The sequence below is a fragment of the Nomascus leucogenys genome, chromosome 21 (assembly GCF_006542625.1).
Source record: "Nomascus leucogenys isolate Asia chromosome 21, Asia_NLE_v1, whole genome shotgun sequence".
In the NCBI taxonomy this organism is placed as follows: Eukaryota; Metazoa; Chordata; class Mammalia; order Primates; family Hylobatidae; genus Nomascus; species Nomascus leucogenys.
The window spans coordinates 56802800-56827094 of NC_044401.1; positions in this window are offsets into that span (position 1 = coordinate 56802800).

The following is a 24295-nucleotide window of genomic DNA, read 5'->3' on the forward strand; positions in this document are numbered from 1 at the left end:
AAATATCTGTAGATACATCAATGAAAATATTGAGTCAAAGGGCAGGATATTAGAACACTTCTTGCTATTTATTCCAAATAGCCTTCTAGAAACAATGAACACCTTTGTCGCAATCAGCTGTAATGAGTATGTCTGTTTAATCAAATTTGCCTTTAAAAACACTTCTTCCCAATTTGTTGTGAAAAATACTACCTTGAAAATCCCCTCCAAACCCCACAATCCCAGTGAGGTTGCACATTTTTCATGGGTTTTATAGCTCCATTATATCACATGCCTCCCATCTTCTCTCTTCTCCTGGCCCTGGGGGGTGACCTATGAGAAGCACATCAAAGGGGTCCCAGGTCTGTGGCTTCTGGTTGGCTTCACCCAGTGGGGAGCCCCAGCAGAAGATGGGGTTAGGGAAGGGAGGAGAGAGAGATCCTTTGGTTCCTTCCCACCCTGTGTGGCCACTTGTGACACAGAGCTCCGGTCCTTCCCAGGTAGCTCTCTCCACACAATTATCTCTCCTTCTGTGTTCTGGGACCTACTCTCTCCGTTGTCCATTTGTGCCTAGATATCCAGACAGCTCCACTATTGCTAGTCCAGGTTCCTGCAATATCCCTTGAAGTTTGAAATGAATCTCTTTGTGGAGAAACGCTTCTTGAATTGATTTTGGTGTTGCATCTCTTTCCTGTTGGGACCCTGACTGATAAACATGATCTTATTAGTACTTGGAGCAGACTGCTCATATTAATGGGTCATCACCCCTAGCTCACAAGTCATGAAGTTTATGCCCAGGGAGATGAGTGTCTAAACTCTACTGATTTCTCTGGGATATGCTGACAGAAGGATGGAGGTCAGAGAGCTTTTATTACCAGGGAATTTTCAGGAAAGGTAATTTCTAGCAATGAAATATAATCCACTGCCCAAGAAGCATCATTAATGGTTTGCTTGGTCATTGGTAATAGGGTCTTCTGGATGCTTCCTCTCTTTTATGTAGCTGGAACACATAGAAGAAAGTGGGCTTTGTTATCAGGCAGACTGGGCTCATATCTCAGCTCTGCTCCTTTCTAGTTGTATGACCCCTCTGCAAATTATTTAGTCTCAGTAAGCCTCAGTGTGAAAGTGAATTTTACGTGTCAACCTGACTGCTCTCAGATGTGAGGTGCCTGGATTAAAGAGTGTTTATGCATGTGCCTTTGAGGATGCTTCTGGAAAAAATAAGCAACAGTGGGGTCAGTATAGTGGATGGCCCTCCCCAGTGGGGGTGAGCATTATCCGATCTATTGAGGGACTAGGAAGAACAAAATGGTGAAGAAAGGAGAAAGGCATCTTTTGCTTCCTGCCGGCTTGCCTGAGTTGGGACATTGGTCATCTTCTGCAGTTGGACTGGGATTTACACTCTCATCTCCCCTGGTTCTCAGGTCTTTGGACTCAGACTAGAATTACAGCTTGCAGACAGCAGATGAATGGTAGACTTCTCAGTCTCCATAATCACATAAGCCAATTCTTTATAATAAAGCTCTGTGTGTGTGTATATACATACAGACATGTGTGTGTATATATATGTGTGTATGTGTATACACACACACACATACACACACTATTTATTAAGTTTCTCTAGGGAACCCTGTCTAATACACTTAGTGTTCTCATCTGAGATATGGGAGCAACAATAGTAGCTGCCTCAGCAGTTGTCATGAGTTCATTCTTTGTGCTCTCTATTCTTGTTTGAGAAGATTAAATGCAATAATACATGTAAAGGGATTAGTAAAAAGGGCTCAAAATAGTACATGTAATAATAATAATAATGTAATCATAATAATAAATAATGATCAAATTATTTTTATTACTTAACATTCAGTTAAGTTATTGTGTCTGCCAAAAGAGAAAGATTAAAGATGTATTTTCTCAGTTGTTATGCAAGATTCCATAGCTATGTGTTTTAATTTTGATTCTGCTCCCAGAGGACCACAGAATTGCATCTGAGTCATGTGGCTTCTGATGTTTCTTCATTCTTGAACTGGATAAAGATTCATGAACCTCTTCTTGGGGCTTCCTGTACATGTTCAAGAATCACTTATAATTCAGGGTTTGGGTATCCTCTATAGTATCCCCGGCAACGCATTGTGTAAATTCTAACTGGAAATGTCCTGCAACACAAGACTTACTCCTGTAGAGTAATTTGTTCCATGTGTGCATAGTTCTCTAACCATCTCATGCCCTTGGTTAGGTAGGTAGATCTTTGCCTTCTCAGCTTCAGCTCTACTGTCATTTTGAGTTGGATCATTCTTTATTGCGGGGGGTGCCCTGTGCATTGTAGGATGCTTTGTAGCATCCCTGGCTTCTACCCACTAGATGTAGGGGCACACTCCCAGTTGTAACCACCAAAAGTGTCTCCAGACATTGACAAATGTCCTTTATGGGCAAAACCATTCTCAACTGAGAATCACCGTTCTTATTAAATATCTGCAGATTTTCCCACTGTTCCCCATGGACCATAGTTTTGGCCAACTTCACCAATCTGAGCTCTCTCATCTGGTTGCGTTTTAGTTTGTCAATGGTTTGCTAATGGTGCACAAAGACCACTATAACTGACTGCAGTTGGGCACATTCCAGGCATGATCTGAGGAGCAGGGTGAAACAAGACATCTCCTTCTATTGCAGCCCATGATCACACTAGGATTTTATTTTAGTTATGTATTTATTTTTGATCAACTCAACACATCTTTAATTCTCTTTTTACCCATGGTCAAAGCTGACTGTTGAGGACTCTTCTGGGAAATTAATGTGAAAACTGTAATAACTCCACACACAGTTCCCACAAGCATAATCAAGATCATAAGGCCCAGGAGGGAAGGAGAATCTGTCTCTTTTTGCTTTTCCATAAATCTCAGGTGTTTAAGGTAGTTTTGGCACATAGTGGATGCTCCATAAACATTGTTGACTGTGTCAGGGATTCTGAGACTACTTTCAGGTCTGATAATTTGCTGGAAGAAGTCACAGAATTCAGGTAAGCTATTATGCCCATGGTTATGGTTTCTTTCAGAGAAAGGATACAGATTAAAATAAGCAAAGGAAAAATGTGTGTGGGGTGGAATCCAGGAGATACTAGACACAAGCTTCCAGTTGTCTTCTTCCAGTAAGGACATACGGACAACACTTAATTCTCCTAGCACCGGTGTATGATGATGTGTACGAAGTGTTCCCAACCTGGGAAGCTCAACCATGACTTGATATTCAGGGTTTTTATTAGGGGTCAATCACGTAGGCATGAAGTACCCAAGTGACCAGATTTAGCTACTCAGTCTCCATCCCCTCTTCCCCATCCAGAGGTAAAATTGATACAGTATTGCCCAGGGCTCCAGGCAAACAAAAGCAGGCCTTTACCATGAATCACACTGTTAGCATAAACTGTCTAGCATGGTTCAATTCCCCAGTGATACAAAGACACACTTATTAGGCAGGGTGTTCCAAAGGATTAGAGATGATGATCTCCCAGGGGCAATCGGGGCCAGTTCTTTCTTTGGAATATGTAGAGTTTGGGTACCTCAAACCTGCTGAGTTTACTGCACAGGCCAAGGTCATAAGCTCTAAGAGGGCAGGGATCTTTGCCTCTTTTTCTCCTTAATAAATCCCAGGGATTTAGGGTGATCCCAGACACAAACTAGTTGCTTGTATTGAAGTTCTCCACCAGAGAGACAGAACTAATACATGAGTATGTATGTGCATATGTATGTATGTATGTATGCATGTGTCTTAGTCTGTTTTGAGTTTCTATAGCAGAATACCAACCACAGACTGGGTAATATATAAAGAACAAAGATTTATTTCTTATGGTTCTGGTGGCTGAGAAGTTCAAGATTGAGAGCCACACAGATGGCAATTACTTTCTTGCTGCATCATCTCATGGCGGAAGGTGGGAAGGCAAAAGAGGCCATGTGCATGAGAGCATGAGAGGGCTGAACTTGCTTTTGTAACAGACCCACTCTCACAATAACAAATCCACTCTCACAATAATGACATTAATCCATTAACCTAATCACCTCTCAAAGTTACTACCTCTCAACGCTTTTGTATTAGGGATTAAGTTTAAACATACAACTCTGGGGGACACATTCAAATCATAGCAGTATGTATGTGTGCATTTGTTTTTTGGCTTATGCCATTGAGAAGGCTCATAAGTCCAAAATCTGTAGGACAGGCTGATGGGCTGGAAACCCAGGAAAGAGTTGCAGTTCAGTCCAAAGGGCAGCCTAGTGGCAGAATTTCCTCAATTTCCTCTCTTTTGAGAGACATCAATTTTTTCCTTAAAGCCTTTACTTGATTAGATAAATTTATATTATAGAGGGCAATGTGCTTTACTCAAATTCTATTAATTTAAATGTTAATCTCATCCAAAAAAACTTTCACAGAAATGTCTAGAATAGTGTTTGACCACATATCTGGGGAGCATAGTCTAGCCAAATTGACACATAAAATTAACCATTATAATGCTATATAAACATGGTCGACAAAGTATGGACCAAGCTTGTCCAACCCATGGCCAGCAGGTTGCATGTGGCCCAGGACAGCTTTGAATGTAGCCAACACAAATTCATAAACTTTCTTAAAGCATTGTGAAATTTTCTTTTGATTTTTGTTTTTTAGCTCATCACCTATAGTTACTGTTAGTGTATTTTATGTGTGGCCCAAGACAATTCTTCAAGTGCGGCCCAGGGCAGACACAAGATGGACACCCCTCCCACAGACCATTAAGACTGGCAGAGACCAAACCAAATTCATGTTACTGATAAAGCAACTGAGACCCACAGTGGTAATTACCTACTTAGTTTCACTTGGGAATGGAATCAGCCCCAGAATCCATTTTCCTGACTCCATTTACCTCTTTCCCTCTCAACTCTTCCCAAACCTTCTTCCCCCATAGGGACCTTTGAAAGTGAAAGCTTCTATTCCCTTTGTCCTCAGGGTTGAGGTAACAACAGGAACTACTCGATTCTTCTCTTTTGTTTTAGCATCACATTCTCCTTCCTACTTATTTCATCTCCAGGAGCTTTTCCCCAGGCCATCTCAGAGTAACCTCATTTATTGGACTGTGTGATAGATTTTTAGTGAAATGGCACCTTCTTCTTTCCCTAGAAACAAGTTGATAACAGTGAGAATGTTTTTCTTGTCCCCTTGGAAAAAAAAATAGGCATCAAATAAAAACAGTGATTTTCTCTATAACTAAATCAGACAGTTTATCCCCCAGGCGATTGACACAGGAGAATCTCTAGGAGAAAAAAAAATAGCAAATATTTTCAGCCAGGGTAATTCACAGTGAATAAGACAGCAACATATTCCAATTGATAACAGAAATTAATTCAATATTTCATGTAAGGGCAGAAGAGTTCATATTGAATGTGGTCCCCAGACCCCGAATTGAAACTATTACAATTTCCTCTTTCCGTGCTAGGGGAAACACTTCACAGTGATGTTATTGCCATTGCCCTTTTATTTATTTTTTCATAAAGAAAGACTTAGCAATTTGTGTATTGTCGCTTTCCTAAAATGCTCAGGTCAAGATTTTAAGGGATGCTCAAGCCATTAGAATTTTTACCAGTTTTAAAAAAATTCAGGGCCGGGCGTGGTGGCTCACGCCGGTAATCCCAGCACTTTGGGAGGCCGAGGTAGGCAGATCACGAGGTCAGGAGATCGAGACCATCCTGGCTAACACGGTGAAAATTCGTCTCTACTAAAAAAAATACAAAAAATTAGCCAGGCATGGTGGCGGGTGCCTGTAGTCCCAGCTACTCGGGAGGCTGAGGCAGGAGAATGGTGTGAACCCGGGAGACGGAGCTTGCAGTGAGCCAAGATTGTGCCACTGCACTCCAGCCTGGGCGACAGAGAGAGACTTCGTCTCAAAAAAAAAAAAAAAAAAAATTCAAAACATTTAATGTTTTGCTGCTTGAAGCAGATGATTCCAGGTAGCATTCTGGAGTTATGCTTGTTGCTGCAGCTGCTGAAAAAAATTCTTTCAGTGGTCAGTTCTCACCAGGGGCAGCCACAGCCATAGCGTGGAGCACTGGGAAGGGAGTAAGGCTGTAGGACTACAGGGTGGCAGTGTTTGGCCTTGGAACAGTGTTGGGAAGGGCATGAGGAGGGTGACTGCACCTTCTGGTTCTGTAGGTGCTTCTGCGTTGTCTCAGTTTATTGCTGTGGTCCTGCTCTATCTTGCACGGCACACACACCTTTGCTTGGTTCCTGGAATATGTCTACTGATTTTCTTACTTGAGGCCTTTATATTTTCTGATCCTTCAGCTCATAGTGCTTTAACCCCAAATACGTACATGGTTGGCTCTTTCATAGCCTTCAGGTCTTAGGCCAAATTGTCAACTCCTCACAGATGTTTCTCAATTTTTCTCCATCATAGCAGTGCTTGTTTTTTCCTTCATAGCATTATTCAGTTTGAATTACCTTGTGTATTTTTATTTCCTGTCACTCCACTCCCCTTGCCTTGGTGTCCTTAGTGCCTAGAACTATGCCAAGCCAACAGGAGGCTCTCAATAAGTGTGGCAAATAAATAAAATGAATGAATGAATGAATGAACTGGAAGGTGCTAAATGAGTAGTTAATAGAACAAATGTTCTAGCAGTGACAATAGATAAATTTTCCAATCTCAGTGGCTTAATAAAATAAAAGCTTATTTTTTATGAATGTCAGTCCAGTCATTGATGGTGGGATGGCAATGTAGGGCGTGAGGGCTTACTCTCTGCTCCATAGAGCCACTCAGGGACTCAGGCTGACAAGAGGTCTTGCCACCTTCATTAGTGGCTCCCAAAGATATTGACATCAGTCAACAGAGGTGGGAAGAGAGAGAGGATGGTGAATTGCACAGAAAGTGTCATGGTCCTTATGGACCACTTCTGCCTCTTTCTCTCCCTCTTTTGCAGGGAGGATTGGGGGATGGTGAGTATGACCTCACCTATATGCAAAAGAGGCTAGAAATGTAGTGGGAAACTGCTTCCCAGCAACTACCTTATGAATGGGAGCACTAATTTGTAGCAGATAGCTAGACCTCTCTGCCATTCCTGCTACAGCATTCAGTGCCCAGTGCCACTACCATTACATCAGGAGTTCTTTGAAAGCAGAGATTGTCTCTTTCATTAACTGAGCTGAGGGTCTAGCATAATGAATATTTGAATGAATAACCAACCATCTCTTGATCACCAACTATATTTATGGTGCTGGGTCAGACATGAAACTTAACATGGTGTGAGAATGTAGGAAGAGTCCCATAGAACCAACAAAGGAATCCTTTGTCCTTTGAAGAAAAGACAGTCCAACCCCTGACTCCATTACAGTTTCTACTAAAAGCAGAAGATAGCCAGGCAAGTTCTGAAGTGACTTTCCCCACCCAGAAAGAGCAGAATACAATAAAACATTCCAAGAATAAAATGCATCAGCTCAAACGCTGTGCAAGGAAATGGCCTCTAACCCTACTTTTTGAGTCTTTCATTGTATTTTGCTCCTTAGAGAGCAGTAAAAATCATTTCAGAACATGATCTGTCATCTTCCCATCTATTTCCAGAGAAAGAAAATGTATTTCCATTCTGCATTTTTCTTGACCTCATGTTCTGTTTCATTGTGTGTGATGCAATGGGGAAAAAAATCAGATCAAGTCACCCGGCACATTTTAAACTCCTATAGGTTAGAAAAGCAGGAAGTCCTTGAATTGAGACCATTGACTGAAGTCACAACCACTCTTTTGTTGGGGGGTGGATTTTTCTGAGGGTCCTAGACTCGTGTCCTATTGCAGAGATTCAGCTCACAAAGTAGAACATCACATTGGCCATCATACTATGCTGATAGGCTTTCACTGTTTTTCTCCTGCATGTGATGTGGAAGAGTTTTGCTGAGTTCTTATCTGAAGGAACAAAGTCAGGAGAAAATTTTTTCCTATAAGATTGTATAGTTTTTGCCAATTCTGAGATCTTGAAAATTTCAGTGGCTAGCTTGAAAGGGAACATCCAGATACGGTTCTGGTCAACTGACACTATTTTGTGTATCTGATGCCAATGATACAGAGAAAACTCCATTTCCATGTCATGCCCCATCCTTCTTTTATTCCCTTTTATCCCCCATTTTGGGTCATCACCATAGTCGATTGGCACTCTCTGGCTTTTATTGTCTCTCCATATGTCAATAATAATGCAGTCTGTCATTGTGCCTTACAATTTACTGAGGGCTTTTACCCAACGTGTGTTGTGGAAACCCTTTGAAACCAACAAAGTGCTATGCAAATGGGTGTGAGAATTTCACATTCTTAAAATTAGTCAGTTGGCCAAGAAGTAATGTGTCTGATGGCATTATTATTACTTTTAATGTCTGTTATTCCCTCATTTCTATTCTTATAAAAATCCTCAAAGGTAGCCCAAAGTGGGTATTATCCCATGATATGTCCCAGTGTCTTGGGCAATAGTTCACAGGTGAGAAAATGGGGCTGGGCAGATAGCCTGTGTCATGGAGCTGTTATATGACAGAGCCTACCTTAAACCCTCTTCGTCCTATGAAAATTCTGGTGGTCTGGCTCTGTTCTAAATCCAGTGTAACATCGAGGAAACTCTCTTATTGCTGTTACACACATTTCTGAGGTATTTCATTGTGGTGATGAACCCATCCCTGAAAGAAAGGCAGTGTGGTCTACATCTTATTCAGCTCAGACTGCTATAAAAATTATCAATTTTGCCAGGACGCAAACATTCAGTTCATAGCATTCTTCCCCGGACCTTCCAAATACATACCACAAATACACTTATCCCACCCCAACAGCCCCAGATAGGCTTAACTCATTCCAGCATCAACTTTAAAATCTAAAGTCCAAAGTTTATCTAAGTATCAACTTTATCAGTTATGGGTGAGACTTGAGGTGTGATTCATCCTTAGGCAAAATTGTGCTCAATCTGTGAACCTGTAAAACCAAACTCTTCCAGCCTCTGTCCCTCACCCAGTTCAAAATCCACTTCCACGCTTTCAGGTATTTGTTATAGCAGCATCTCACTTCTCAGCACCAATTTCTTGCCTTAGTCAGCTTGGGCTTCTATAACAAATAAATATTGTCTGGGTGGCTTAAATAGCAAACATTTATTTCTCACAGTTCTGGAGGCTGGAAGTTCAAGACTAAGGTACCAGCAGAGTCAGTGTCTGGAGAGGGCTCTCGTCTTGATTTGCAGATGGGTGCCTTCTTTCTTTGTCCTCTTGCGGTGAAGACAGAGATCATCTTTCTCTCTTGTCTGTTCATATAAGGGCACTAATCCCATCATGAGGGCTCTACCTACGTGACCCAGTTACCCCCCAAAGTTCTTACCTCCTAATACCATCACATTGAGGGTTAGGGTTTCAACATATGAATTTGGGAAGAACTCAAACATTCAGTCTGTAACACATACAGGCAGTGCACAGACTGTCAGGACAGACATATTCAGGTTTAAATCCAGGCTCCACTGTACAACACGAGGCAATTCACCTCATGTTCTGAGCCTCACCTATGCCCTACAGAAAATGGGAATAAAATGCCTATCTTCATGAAGTCCTTACAACAACTAGAAGTAATGGAGTTATGGTGGCTTGTCCCAGTTGCTATTGTTGTGAAATAGACACTGGTAACTTGATGTCCCCACACAATAGCCATTTCATTGTGCTAATGATTTTTTGTGGGTTGGGAACTTCTACGGGCATGGGTTGAGGGTAGGAGTGTAGCTTGTCTCTGCTCCAGGATGTCTGGGGAAGCAGCTGGGAAGACTTCAATGGCTGGGGGTGGAGATCTATTGCAGGTTTGTTCACTCACATGGCTGGTTCCTGGTTGGGATGATGACAAGTTTGGGCTCAGCTGGGGCTCTCAACTGGAGGACCTATTGGCCTCGGTGTGGCTGGAGCCTCTCACAGCATGGTGGCTGTGTTCCAATAGGGAGCATCCTGAGGATGAGCATGCCAAAGGAGCCATACAGAAGCTGGGAGGCCTTTTATGACCTAGCTTTGGAAGTCATGTTATGCCACCTTCACTGTAACTGATCTGACATGTCCTTTATAATGCAGTGGCATCAATGAAAAAGAAAAAAAGGAGCTCTACTAAAGCTGGTATTTTTATTTAAGTATCTCGTTTCACAGTGGCAGGTCCCTGTGGCAGGCTCCAGGTAACATAAAGCCTTTAAAAAATTATGAAACATCACCAAATACAGAAAAGTGCACACATGTAAATATACAGCTGATTAAATTTCAATTAAGCAAATCCCTATGTAGTCACAGGTCAAAAAACAAATGGCCAGAACTGCAGAGCCAAAGCATGACTCCCTCAGTCATAATCTCTCTCCACTCGCTCAAATTGACCATGGGGCCAACTTCTCTGATAACCATTGTCTATGTTTTATCTGTTTTGAACTTTATGTACATTGAATAATAATGCCTGTATGCATTTGTGTCTGGGTTTTAAATTTTTCTTCCTGTCAATATAAGGTTTGTGAACTCTCTATATATTGTGACTGCAGCTGTGGTTTGTTTGTCATGGCTGGAGAAAGTTCCTTTGTATGAATATTTATTCATTCCACTGCTGATGAACGTGGGTTGCTTCCAGTTGTTTCCAGAAAATAATGCTGTATGCACATTTAAAAATATGTATTTGTTGCACCTGGACATGCATTTTTCTTAGTTATCACCCAGGAGAGTGTGTTCAGCATGAATATAGAGTGATAAACTATTTTTCAAAAGGGTGGCACCCGTTCTCTTTCCTAGAGGAGCACAACAGACTTCTGTTAGTTGACATCTTCACCAATACTTGGTATTATTAGTCTTTAAGTTTTGTCATTCTGGGTATGCAGTGGTACATCATTGTGATTTTTATTTATATTTTTCTGATTACTAATGAAGTTAGTCATATTTTCACATTTATCAGCTATTTGGACATAACTTTTGGGTGAAATGTTTGTTCTTATCATTTTCTATTTTTCTTTTGGGCGTGTCTTTTCCTTATTGTCTTTCCTTATTGATATATAGTATAGGGTTTTAAAAAATACGTATTATAGGTAGATGGTCTTAGCTTGTTATATAAATGACAAATTCCTTTTCCACCCTATGGCTTGTCTTTTTATTTTCTTGATTTGTGTGTGTGTGTGTGTGTGTACATTTGTGTGCTGCCTCTTTTGTTCACCTTTATGCTATAACCACATTAGGCTTATTCACATTGTATCCGTAGCTACAGTTTGCTCATTTCATGGCTACTTAGTATGCTAGTGTTCTTAATTCTAATATAGTTCACTTACAAATTATTTTCCTGAATGGCAACTGCTTTTTGTATCTTATTTAAAGCACTCCTTCTTTATGCCAAGATTATGCATGAAGTTTATTATATTCTAAAAGCCTTTGCCTTTTTTATTTACATCAGGAGTCAGAAAATTATGGCTGGCAAGAAAATCTAGCCAATGACTTGATTTTATAAAGTTCTATTGGAATACAGTCAAACATTCACTTACCTATTATCTATGGAAGATTTCATGCTTGTATTAGTCAGTGTTCTCTAGACTAGGGACATAACTAATGGAATATATATATATATATATATATATATATATATGAGTTTACCAAGTATTAACTCACACAGTCACAAGGTCACGCAATAGGCTGTCTGCAGGCTGAGGAGCAAGGAGAGCCAGTTTGAGTTCCAAAATTGAAGAACTTGGAGTCCGATGTTAGAGGGCAGGAAGCATCCAGCATGGGAGAAAGATGTAGACTGGGAGGCTAGGCCAGTCTCTCTTTTCACATTTTTTCTGCCTGCTTATATTCTGCCACACTGGCAACTGATTAGATTGTGGCCACCCAGATTAAGGGTGGGTCTGCCTTCTCCAGTCCCTGACTCGAATGTTAATCTCTTTTGGTAACACCCTCACAGACACCCAGGATCAATACTTGGTATCCTTCAATCCAATCAAGTTGACACTCAGTATTAACTGTCACAATGCTGCAACCACAAAAGTGAGCAATTCCAACAGACACTGTATAGCCCATGAGCTTAAAATATTTTCTTTTTTTTTAAAAATTATACTTTAAGTTCTGGGGTACACAGGCAGAATGTGCAGTTTTCTTACATAGGTATACACGTGTCATGGTAGTTTGCTGCACGCATCGATCCATCACCTGCATTAGGTATTTCTCCTAATGCTATCCCTTTCCCTGCCCCCCACCCCCTGACAGGCCCCAGTATGTGATGTTCCCCTCCCTGTGTCTGTGTGTTCTCATTGTTCAACTCCCACTTATGAATCAGAACATTCGGTGTTTGATTTTCTGTTTTTGTGTTAGTTTGCTGAGAATGATGGTTTCCAGCTTCATCCTTGTCCCTGCAAAGGACATGAACTCATCCTTTTATATGGCTGCATAGTATTCTGTGGCATATATGTGCCACATTTTCTTTATCCAGTCTATCATTGATGGAAATTTGGGTTGGTTCCAAGTCTTTGCTATTGTGAATAGTGCCGCAATAAACATACATGTGCATGTGTCTTTATAGTAGAATGATTTATAATCCTTTGGGTATATACCCAGCAATGGGATTGCTAGGTCAAATGGTATTTCTAGTTCTAGATCCTTGAGGAATTGCCCCCTGTCTTCCACAATGGTTGAACTAATTTACACTCCCAATGTTTTTACACAACAGTGTAAAAGCATTCCTATTTTCTCCACATCCTCTCCAGCATCTGTTTTTTCCTGACTTTTTAGTGATCACCATTCTAACCGGCATGAGATGGTATCTCATTGTGGTTTTGATTTGCATTTCTCTAATGACCAGTGATGATCAGCATTTTCTTATATGTTTGTTAGCTGCATAACTGTCTTCTTTTGAGAAGTATCTGTTCATATCCTTTGCCCACGTTTTGATGGGATTGTTTGTTTTTTTCTTGTAAATTTGTTTAAGTTCTTTGTAGATTCTGGGTATTAGCCCTTTGCCAGATGGATAGATTGCAAAAATTTTCTCCCATTCTGTAGGTTGCCTGTTCGCTCTGATGATAGTTTCTTTTGCTGTACAGAAGATCTTTATTTTAATTAGATCCCATTTGTCAATTTTAGCTTTTGTTGCCATTGCTTTTGGTGTTTTGGACATGAAGTCTTTGCCCATGCTATGTCCTGAATGGTATCGCTTAGGTTTTCTTCTAGGACTTTTATGGTTTTAGGTTTTATGTTTAAGTCTTTAATCCATCTTGTGTTAATTTTTGTATAAGGTGTGAAGAAGGGGTCCACTTTCAGTTTGCTGCATGTGGCTAGCCAGTTTTCCCAGCAGCATTTATTAAATAGGGAATCCTTTCCCCATTGCTTGTGTCAGGTTTCTCAAAGATCAGATGGTTGTAAACGTGTAGTGTTATTTCTGAGGCCTCTGTTCTGTTCTGTTGGTCTATATATCTGTTTTGGTACCAGTACCATGCTGTTTTGGTTACTGAAGCCTATAGTATAGTTTGAAGTCAGGTAGCATGATGGCTCCAGCTTTATTCTTTTTGCTTAGGATTGTCTTGGCTATGCAAGCTCTTTTTTGGTTTGATATGAAGCTTAAAGTAGTTTTTTCCAATTCTGTGAAAAAAGTCAATGGTAGCTTGATGGGGATAGCTTTGAATCTATAAATTACTTTGGGCATTATGGCCATTTTCACTATATTGATTCTTCCTATTCAAGAGCATGGAATGTTTTTCCACTTGTGTCCTCTGTTATTTCCTTGAGCAGTGGTTTGTAGTTCTCCTTAAAGAGACCCTTCACATCCCTTGCAAGTTGTATTACTAGGTATTTTATTCTCTTAGTGGCAATTTTGAATGGGAGTTCATTCATGATTTGGCTCTTTGTTTGTCTGTTATTGGTATATAGGAATGCATGTGATTTTTGCACATTTATTTTGTATCCTGAGACTTTGCTGAAGTTGCTTATCAGCTTAAGAAGATTTTGGGCTGAGGCAATGGGGTTGTCTAAATATACAATCATGTCATCTGCAAACAGAGACAATTTGACTTCCTCTTGTCCTATTTGAATACCCTTTATTTCTTTCTCTTGTCTGATTGCCCTGGCCAGAACTTCCAATGTTGTGCTGAATAGGAGTGGTGAGAGAGGGCATCCTTGTCTTATGCTGGTTTTCAAAGGGAATTCTTCCAATTTTTTGCCCATTCAGTGTTACATTGGCTGTGGATTTGTCATAAATAGCTCATTATTTTGAGATATGTTCCATTGATACCTAGTTTATTGAGAGTTTTTAGCATGAAGTGGTGTTGAATTTTGTCGAAGGCCTTTTCTGCATCTATCGAGATAATCATGTGGTTTTTGTCATTGGTTCTGTTTATGTGATGCGTTACATTTATTGATTTGCATATGTTGAACCAGCCTTGCACCCCAGGGGTGAAGCCAACTTGATCATGGTGGATAAGCTTTTTGATGTGCTGCTGGATTTGGTTTTCCAGTATTGTATTGAAGATTTTTGCATCTATGTTCATCAGGGATATTGGCCTGAAATTTTCTTTTTTTGTTGTGTCTCTGCCAGGTTTTGGTATCAGGATGATGTTGGCCTCATAAAATGAGTTAGGGAGGATTCCCTTTTTTTCTGTTGTTTGGAATAGTTTCCGAAGAAATGGTACCAGCAACTCTTTGTAACTCTAGTAGAATTCTGCTGTGAATCTGTCTGGTCCTGGACTTTTTTTGGTTGGTAGGCTATTAATTACTGCCTCAATTTCATAACTTGTTACTGGTCTCTTCAGGGATTCAACTTCTTCCTGGTTTAGACTTGGGAGAGTGTATTTTTCCAGGAATTTATCCATTTCTTCTAGATTTTCTAGTTTATTTGCTTAGAGGTGTTTATAGTATTCTCTGATGGTAGTTTGTATTTCTGTGGGATCAGTAGTGATATCCCCTGTATTATTTTTTATTGCATCTATTTGATTCTTCTCCCTTTTCTTCTTTATTAGTCTGGCTAGCTGTCTATGTATTTTACTGATCTTTTAAAAAACAGCTCCTATATTCATTGATTTTTTGAAGGGTTTTTCTTGTCTCTATCTCCTTCAGTTCTGCTCTGATCTTAGTTATTTTTTGTCTTCTGCTAGCTTTTGAATTTGTTTGCTCTTGCTTCTCTAGTTCTTTTAATTTTGATGTTAAGATGGTGATTTTAGATCTTTCCTGCTTTCTCTTGTGGGCATTTAGTGTGATAAATATCCCTCTACACACTGCTTTAAATGTGTCCCAGAATCTCTGGGACTCATTGGTTTCAAAGAATATCTTTATTTCTGCCTTCATTTTGTTATTTACCAGTAGTCATTTAGGAGCAGGTTGTTCCGTTTCCATGTAGTTGTGTGGTTTTGAGTGAGTTTCTTAATCTTGAGTTCTAATTTAATTGTACTGTGGTCCAAGAGACTGTTATGATTTCCGTTCTTTTGCATTTGCTGAGGAGTGTTTTACTTCCATTTATGTGGTCAATTTTAGAATAAGTGCGATGAAGTGCTGAGAAGAATGTATATTCTGTTGATTTGGGTGGAGAGTTCTGTAGATGTCTATTAGGTCAGCCTGGTCTAGAGCTGAGTTCACGTCCTGAATATCATTGTTAATTTTCTGTCTCATTGATCTGTCTAATGTTGACAGTGGGATGTTAAAGTCTCCCACTATTATCGTGTGGGAGTCTAAGTCTCTTCGTAGGTCTCTAAGAACTTGCTTTATGAATCTGGGTGCTCCTGTTTTGGATGCATTTATATTTAGGATAGTTAGCTCTTCTTGTTGCATCGATCCCTTTCCCATTATGTAATGGCCTTCTTTGTCTGTTTTGATCTTTGTTGGTTTAAAGTCTGTTTTATCAGAGATTAGGATTGCAACTCCTACTTTTTTTTTGCTTTCCCTTTGCTTGGTAAACCTTCCTCCATCCCTGTATTTTGAGCCTATGTGTGTCTTTGCATGTGAGATGGGTCTCCTGAATACAGCACACTGATGGATCTTGACTCTTTATCCAATTTGCCAGTCTATGTCTTTTAATTGGGGCATTTAGCCCATTTGCATTTAAGGTTATTATTGTTATGTGTGAATTTGATCCTGCCATCATGATGCTAGCTGGTTATTTTGCCCATTAGTTGATGCAGTTTCTTCATAGTGTCGATAGTCTTTACCATTTGGTATGTTTTTGCAGTGGTTGGTACTAGTTGTTTCTTTCCATGTTTAGTGCTTCCTTCAGGAGCTCTTGTAAGGCAGGCCTGGTGGTGACAAAATCTCTCAGCATTTGGTTGTCTGTAAAGGATTTTATTTCTCCTTTGATTATGAAGCTTAATTTGGCTGGATATAAAATTCTGGATTGAAAATTCTTTAAGAATGTTGAATATTAGCCCCCACTCTCTTCTGGCTTGTAGGGTTTCTGCAGAGAGATCCATTGTTAGCCTGATGGGCTTCCCTTTGTGGGTAACTCAATCTTTTTCTCTGGCTGCCCTTAACATTTTTTCCTTCATTACACCCTTAGTGAATCTGATGATTTTGTGTCTTGGCGTTGCTCTTCTCAAGGAGTATCTTTGAGGTGTTCTCTGTATTTCCTGAATTTGAATGTTGGCCTGCCTTGCTAGATTGGGGAAGTTCTCCTAGATAATATCCTGAAGAGTGTTGTCCAACTTGATTCCATTCTCCCTATCACTTTCAGGTACACCAATCAGACATGGATTTGGTCTTTTCACATAGTCCCATATTTCTTGGAGGCTTTGTTTGTTCCTTTTTGTTCTTTTTTCTCTAATCTTGTCTTTTCACTTTATCTCATTAAGTTGATCTTCAATTTCTGATAACCTTTTTTCCACTTGATCGATTCAGCTATTGTTACTCGTGTATGCTTCACAAAGTTCTCGTTCTGTGTTTTTCAGCTCCATTAGGTCATTTATGTTCTTCTCTAAACAGTTATTCTAGTTAGCAATTCGTCTAACCTTTTTTCAAGGTTCTTACCTTCCTTGCATTGGGTTAGAACGTGCTCCCTTATCTTGGAGGAATTTGTTGCTACCCACCTTCTGAACCCTACTTCTGTCAATTCATCAAACTCATTCTCCATGCAGTTTTGCTCCTTTGTTGGTGAGGAGTTGTGATCCTTTGGAGGAGAAGAGGTATTCTGGTTTTTGTAATTTTCAGCCTTTTTGAGCTGGTTTCTCCCCATCTTTGTGGATTTATCTACCTTTGGTCTTTGATGTTGGTGACCTTTGGATGGGGGTCTCTGAGTGGATGTGCTCTTCCTTTCTGTTTGTCAGTTTTCCTTCTAGAAGTCAGGCCCCTCTGCTGCAGGTCTGCTGGAGTTTGCTGGAGGTCCTCTCCAGACCCCATTTGCCTGGGTATCACCAGCAGAGGCTGCAGAACAGCAAAGATTGCTGCCTGTTCTTTCCTCTGGAAGCTTCCTCCCAGAGGGGCACCTGTCAGATGCCAGCCAGAGCTCTCCTGTATGAGGTGTCTGTTGGCCCCTACTGGGAGGTGTCTCCCAGTCATGATACACAGGCCTCAGGGGCCCACTTGAAGAGGCAGTCTGACCCTTAGCAGAGCTCAAACACTATGCTGGGAGGTCCTCTGCTCTCTTCAGAGCTGTCAGGCAAGGACATTTAAGTGTGCTGAAGCTGCACCCACAGTTGCCCCTTCCCCCTGGTGCTCTGTTCCAGGGAGATGGGAGTTCTATCTGTAAGTCCTTGAGTGGGGCTGCTGCCTTTTTTTCAGAGATGCCTTGCCCAGAGAGGAGAAATCTGGCAGTCTGGCCACAGCAGCCTTGCTGAGCTGCTGTGGGCTCTGCCCAGTTCCAAATTCCCTGTGGCTTTGTTTACACTGTGAGGGGAAAACCGCCTACTAAAGCCTCAACAATGGTGGACACCTCTGCCCCTACCAAGCTCAACTGCCCCAGGTCTATCTCAGACTGCTATGCTGGCAGTGAGAATTTCAAGCCAGTAGATCTTTGCTGGGCTCTGTGGGGATGGGATCCATGAAACAGACCACTTGGCTCCCTTGCTTTACCAGGGGGGTGAACGGTTCTGTCTCGCTGGCATTCCAGGTGCCACTGTAGTGTGGAAAAAAAAACTCCTGCAGCTAGTTCAGTGTCTGCCCAAAAGGCTGCCCAGTTTTGTGCTGGAAACCCAGGGCCTTTGTGGTGTAGGCACAGGAGGGGATCTCCTGGTCTGTGGGTTGAGAAAACCATGGGAAAAGCGCAGTTATCATGGCCAGAGTGCACAGTGTGGTCCCTAATGTCTTCCCTTGGCTGGGAGAGGGAGTTCCCAACCCCTTGTGCTTCCTGGGTGAGGCAACGCCCCACCCTGCTTCAGCTCTCCCTCCTTGGGCTGCACCCACTGTCCAACCAGTCCCAAAGAGATGAACTGGGTACCTCAGTTGGAAATGCAGAAATCACCTGCCTTCTGTGTCAGTCTCGCTGGGAGTTGCAGACTGGAGCTGTTCCTATTTGGCCATCTTGCTGGCAATCGTTAAAATACTTTCTAACTGGCCCTTGACAGAAAAAGCTTGTTGGCTCTTAATTTAGATCCACAACATATTTGGTTGAAGTTGGATTTTTATATTATCAAGTGCACTTTTCACTTCCTAGTGGAAATATTTCTTTCTTTCCACAAACATTCATTTAGGAGCTACTACGTGCTAGGCATTGGTGATATACAGAAGAGAAATATGGCTTTTGCATCCTTCAGGATTTCACAGTTTGATAGCATTGCCCTCAACTTGCATGGGCTTCCCCATACCAGTGTATGTGTAAGCTAACTCAACAAACACTTCCTGAATAGAACCTAAAATGTGCCAGATGTTACGTTAGGGATAAGAGACTTATCAATAAACAAGGCTTTGTCTCAGCTCTCAAAGGCTTCCTGGTCTTGAAGAATGGCCATACAGGGAGGAGAGTCACTGACACCATGATCAGCCAACACCATGGCATACAGTGAGTACTCACAGATATGGCTGGATGACAGAAGTGCTGTGAGAACTCAGAGGGGTCAGAAAAATACCATTTTTATTTTGGCTTATGAAATATGACTAAGATAGAAGTAGCAAAAAAAAAAATCCTGATCTTCATGTTATCTGTAAGGAGACTGTGAAACCACCCCTTTCTTTTTCCTGGCAAGCCTTGCCACATACCTGGCTATAAGGAATGTGAACACTGGTCATGGTGCTCATTAAATTAGTCATCTTGATAATTACAGGATCTCAGAAATAACTACTAATCAGCCTGAATAGAGAGCTTCTCTCAGGATTCACTGAGAATGCATCTAAGATAGGGTTGTTAACTCTGCATATACGTTTAAAGGAAGTTATATATGTTTTTTAAAAGTTATATATTTCCTTAAGCGCTCTTACTAACCTAATATGATATCAGAATGGCAGTTCAGTATTCCTCCCCTACTGTTTTAAAGCTCTGTGTCTTGGGAGCAGATGGTAAGGTATTTGAAGTCTCTATCCATAGAGGAATTTTTTCCCTCTCTCAGTAAACTGTTGTAAAACAGCAGTTATGAGAGGGCACTTGTCAGGTGGCTGCAGTTACAAAATAAAAGTACTAACAAAGTCAGCTTATTAGAAAAAAATGGCCAGGCGTGAAGTGGTTTATGACAATCCAGTGATTAACCAGTGGCCAAAGCCTGTGCTTTTCTCATTCGAGTGATGAATAAGAACCTTCCACATGCAGTAGTAAATCTCAAGTTGAAATATAAATATTACTTGCTTTATTAAGAGGTTTGATCTCCCAGGCTGTTGATATTGCTAATATTTTATTTTGGTTTTATATCTTGGTGTTTTCACAGATTCAATTTCAAATAACCAAACTGGTTATTTTATTTGTTTTTAATTGACTAAATGACCCCATTACACTGGTTTTCTCTTTGTAGACTCTCCCATTTCTTTTTTTTTCTTTTTTAAATCTAGAAATCTAGAATTAACTAAGAGTTTAGGAGAAAGGTTCTGCATTTTGCCTGACTGGAACAACTGAGGCAGTGAGTAGTTTGGAACATGAGTTATTTGAGATTTCTACTTGGAATTTCTTTTCCTGAAGGTCTCTGGGTTGGGACCATGCTCACTTTGATAGGAAGGAAGTGATACTGTAACTTCATGCATCAGTTGCGTGATAGGAATGATGACTGACTTACATTATTTAAAATTCAATTTACGTGTTCTAGTCTCTTTGTCCATGTAATTTTTTAGATGGCTTCCTACTGGGGAAGGGTTCCAAACAGTAACTTGGCATCATGCTTTTTTTTAAAGTATAGAATGGTATAATGGTAAAGTTACAAGCATTGGTGAAATGCCAACTGTGTGCCAAGTACTGAGCTAAAAGTATTTAGTGCAGCAGTTGGCAAATTTTTCTGTGGAAAAAGAGAAAGCAAATATTTTAGGCCATGTCACAATTACCTAATTCTGTAGTATAGCATGAAAACTGGCATAGATAATAGTTAAACAAATTTTGTGGGTCTTGCTGTGTTCCAGTGAAACCAAAACCAGGCAGTGAGCTGGATTTGGCTCATGGGCTGTATCTTGCAGATCCCTGATTTAGAGTGTTGGGAAGGGTTGTGAGAAGTCATCTACTCATCTCCTGTATCCCAGGCTATTGCAAACCATGGCCCTTAGATCCCAGGGTTTTGCAATGATGGCTGGGCCTCTGCCCCACCTCTTCCCTTCAACCAGAGTAGCACAATCAAATATCCATTTATATTGTGGGACTTTGCATAAGATTCACGTGAGCAAAGCATTTCTCAACTAGTTTTAAAAGATTTGAAGACCCTCAATTTTCATCCAACTTTACAGTTGAAGCATTGAGGCCGACAGAAGCTGATTTCCCCCTAAATAATGCATTTAGTTATTGCCAGAGCTGGGACTTCTACTCAGCACTAGAGGCTTCCAGACTCTCAGTTCTAACTACACTGTGCGGGCTCCATACCATCAAAATTCCCACTGAAGGAAAGACTTGTGTCTGCTTTTTGTTTGTTTGTTTGTTTGTTTTAAATAACAGCCACTTGCCAGCATGAGCACTTTGTGAACAGAAATCATAATATCAAGAGGCCGTATGACATTTCTCTGGAGTTGAGAGCCTCAACAATTCTATGTACAGTCTTAAAGCAGATTTTGAACACATATTCTATGACCTTGTCCTTGTGAAGATTCATACGATCACATCCATACCTTGGATGGTGGAAAAAAAAAAAAAGGTCAGTAATGTAATTTTCTGGAAGCTGGTGACAGCCAGTGTTTATTTTACATCATTATCCTGCTTCACATAGATCCACCCAGCCATTATGTTTCCCTAAAGTCTCAGCCTCAAATACAAAATTGAATTTTGAATTAAATTTAAAAATCTATGATGCTTTTGGCCTTGATGGAAGAAGCAGTTCTAGACTCTCCCCATAGCACAGCAGGGAAAACCTAAGAGCCGGAGAACAGAGGTTTGTCTGGTTCTGCATGCCCGGATCTGCTACTCAGGTCTGGTGTCCCAGGCCAGTAGAGGTCCGATCAGGTGAAGGCTGTCAGTTACCCAGCCTGGGTGCTGACTCTCACAGGACTTCAGCCCGGCCACCACCCTGGAGACCATTGTGGAAATTTTGTGAAACTTTCTAAAGAAGGCAAAAGCCCAAATCAATTTTCAATTTGTATCTCTTCCCCTGGGTATAGCACATTGAAACCTCAAACAAAGGTTATTTCAGAAAGGAAACAGAGATGTCTTACTCAGTTAAAGCAAATATTCTTTCTGAACTTTGGCTAATTCCTATACATTCTGTTTATTTTGAAGAGAAGAGGGGAGATAAATAACACAATAGAAAATTCTATTTCAGATAACCAATTATGAATATACCCTCTCCTGTAAAAATCACACTGTTTTATATGTGTAAATTTAGAATATTTTCTTTTTTTTTCTTTTTTTTTTATTATACTTTAGGTTTTAGGGTACATGTGCACAATGTGCAGGTTTGTTACATATGTATCTATGTGCCATGTTGATTTCCTGCACCCATTAACTCGTCATTTAGCATTAGGTATATCTCCTAATGCTGTCCCTCCCCCATCCCCCCACCCCACAACAGTCCCCGGAGTGTGATGTTCCTCTTCCTGTGTCCATGAGTTCTCATTGTTCAATTCCCACCTATGAGTGAGAACATGCGGTGTTTGGTTTTTTGTCCTTGCGATAGTTTACTGAGAATGATGTTTTCCAGTTTCATCCATGTCCCTACAAAGGACACGAACTCATCAGTTTTTTTGGCTGCATAGTATTCCATGGTGTATATGTGCCACATTTTCTTAATCCAGTCTATTGTTGTTGGACATTTGGGTTGGTTCCAACTCTTTGCTATTGTGAATAGTGCCACAATAAACATACGTGTGCGTGTGTCTTTATAGCAGCATGATTTATAGTCCTTTGGGTATATACCCAGTAATGGGATGGCTGGGTCAAATGGTATTTCTAGTTCGAGATCCCTGAGGAATCGCCACACTGACTTCCACAATGGTTGAACTAGTTTACTGTCCCACCAACAGTGTAAAAGTGTTCCTATTTCTCCATATCCTCTCCAGCACCTGTTGTTTCCTGATTTTTTAATGATGGCCATTCTAACTGGTGTGAGATGGTATCTCACTGTGGTTTTGATTTGCATTTCTCTGATGGCCAGTGATGATGAGCATTTCTTCATGTGTTTTTTGGCTGCATAAATGTCTTCTTTTGAGAAGTGTCTGTTCATGTCCTTTGCCCACTTTTTGATGGGGTTGTTTGTTTTTTTCTTGTAAATTTGTTTGAGTTCATTGTAGATTCTGGATATTAGCCCTTTGTCCGATGAGTAGGTTGCAAAAATTTTCTCCCATTCTGTAGGTTGCCTGTCCACTCTGATGGTAGTTTCTTTTGCTGTGCAGAAGCTCTTTAGTTTAATGAGATCCCATTTGTCAATTTTGGCTTTTGTTGCCATTGCTTTTGGTGTTTTAGACATGAAGTCCTTGCCCACGCCTATGTCCTGAATGGTATTGCCTAGGTTTTCTTGTAGGATTTTAATGGTTTTAGGTCTAACATTTAAGTCTTTAATCCATCTTGAATTAATTTTTGTATAAGGTGTAAGGAAGGGATCCAGTTTCAGCTTTCTACATATGGCTAGCCAGTTTTCCCAGCACCATTTATTAAATAGGGAATCCTTTCCCCATTTCTTGTTTTTGTCAGGTTTGTCAAAGATCAGATAGTTGTAGATATGCGGCATCATTTCTGAGGGCTCTGTTCTGTTCCATTGATCTATGTCTCTGTTGTGGTACCAGTACCATGCTGTTTTGGTTACTGTAGCCTTGTAGTATAGTTTGAAGTCAGGTAGCGTGATGCCTCCAGCTTTGTTCTTTTGGCTTAGGATTGACTTGGTGATGCGGGCTCTTTTTTGGTTCCATATGAACTTTAAGGTAGTTTTTTCCAATTCTTTGAAGAAAGTCATTGGTAGCTTGATGGGGATGGCATTGAATCTATAAATTACCTTGGGCAGTATGGCCATTTTCACGATATTGATTCTTCCAACCCATGAGCATGGAATGTTCTTCCATTTGTTTGTATCCTCTTTTATTTCATTGAGCAGTGGTTTGTAGTTCTCCTTGAAGAGGTCCTTTACATCCCTTGTAAGTTGGATTCCTAGGTATTTTATTCTCTTTGAAGCAATTGTGAATGGGAGTTCACTCATGATTTGGCTCTCTGTCTGTTGTTGGTGTACAAGAATGCTTGTGATTTTTGTACATTGATTTTGTATCCTGAGACTTTGCTGAAGTTGCTAATCAGCTTAAGGAGATTTTGGGCTGAGACAATGGGGTTTTCTAGATATACAATCATGTCATCTGCAAACAGGGACAATTTGACTTCCTCTTTTCCTAATTGAATACCCTTTATTTCCTTCTCCTGCCTGATTGCTCTGGCCAGAACTTCCAGCACAATGTTGAATAGGAGCGGTGAGAGGGGGCATCCCTGTCTTGTGCCAGTTTTCAGAGGGAATGCTTCCAGTTTTTGCCCATTCAGTATGATATTGGCTGTGGGTTTGTCGTATATAGCTCTTATTATTTTGAGATACGTCCCATCAATACCTAATTTATTGAGAGTTTTTAGCATGAAGGGTTGTTGAATTTTGTCAAAGGCCTTTTCTGCATCTATTGAGATAATCATGTGATTTTTGTCTTTGGTTCTGTTTATATGCTGGATTACATTTATTGATTTGCGTATGTTGAACCAGCCTTGCATCCCAGGGATGAAGCCCACTTGATCATGGTGGATAAGCTTTTTGATGTGCTGCTGGATTCGGTTTGCCAGTATTTTATTGAGGATTTTTGCATCAATGTTCATCAAGGA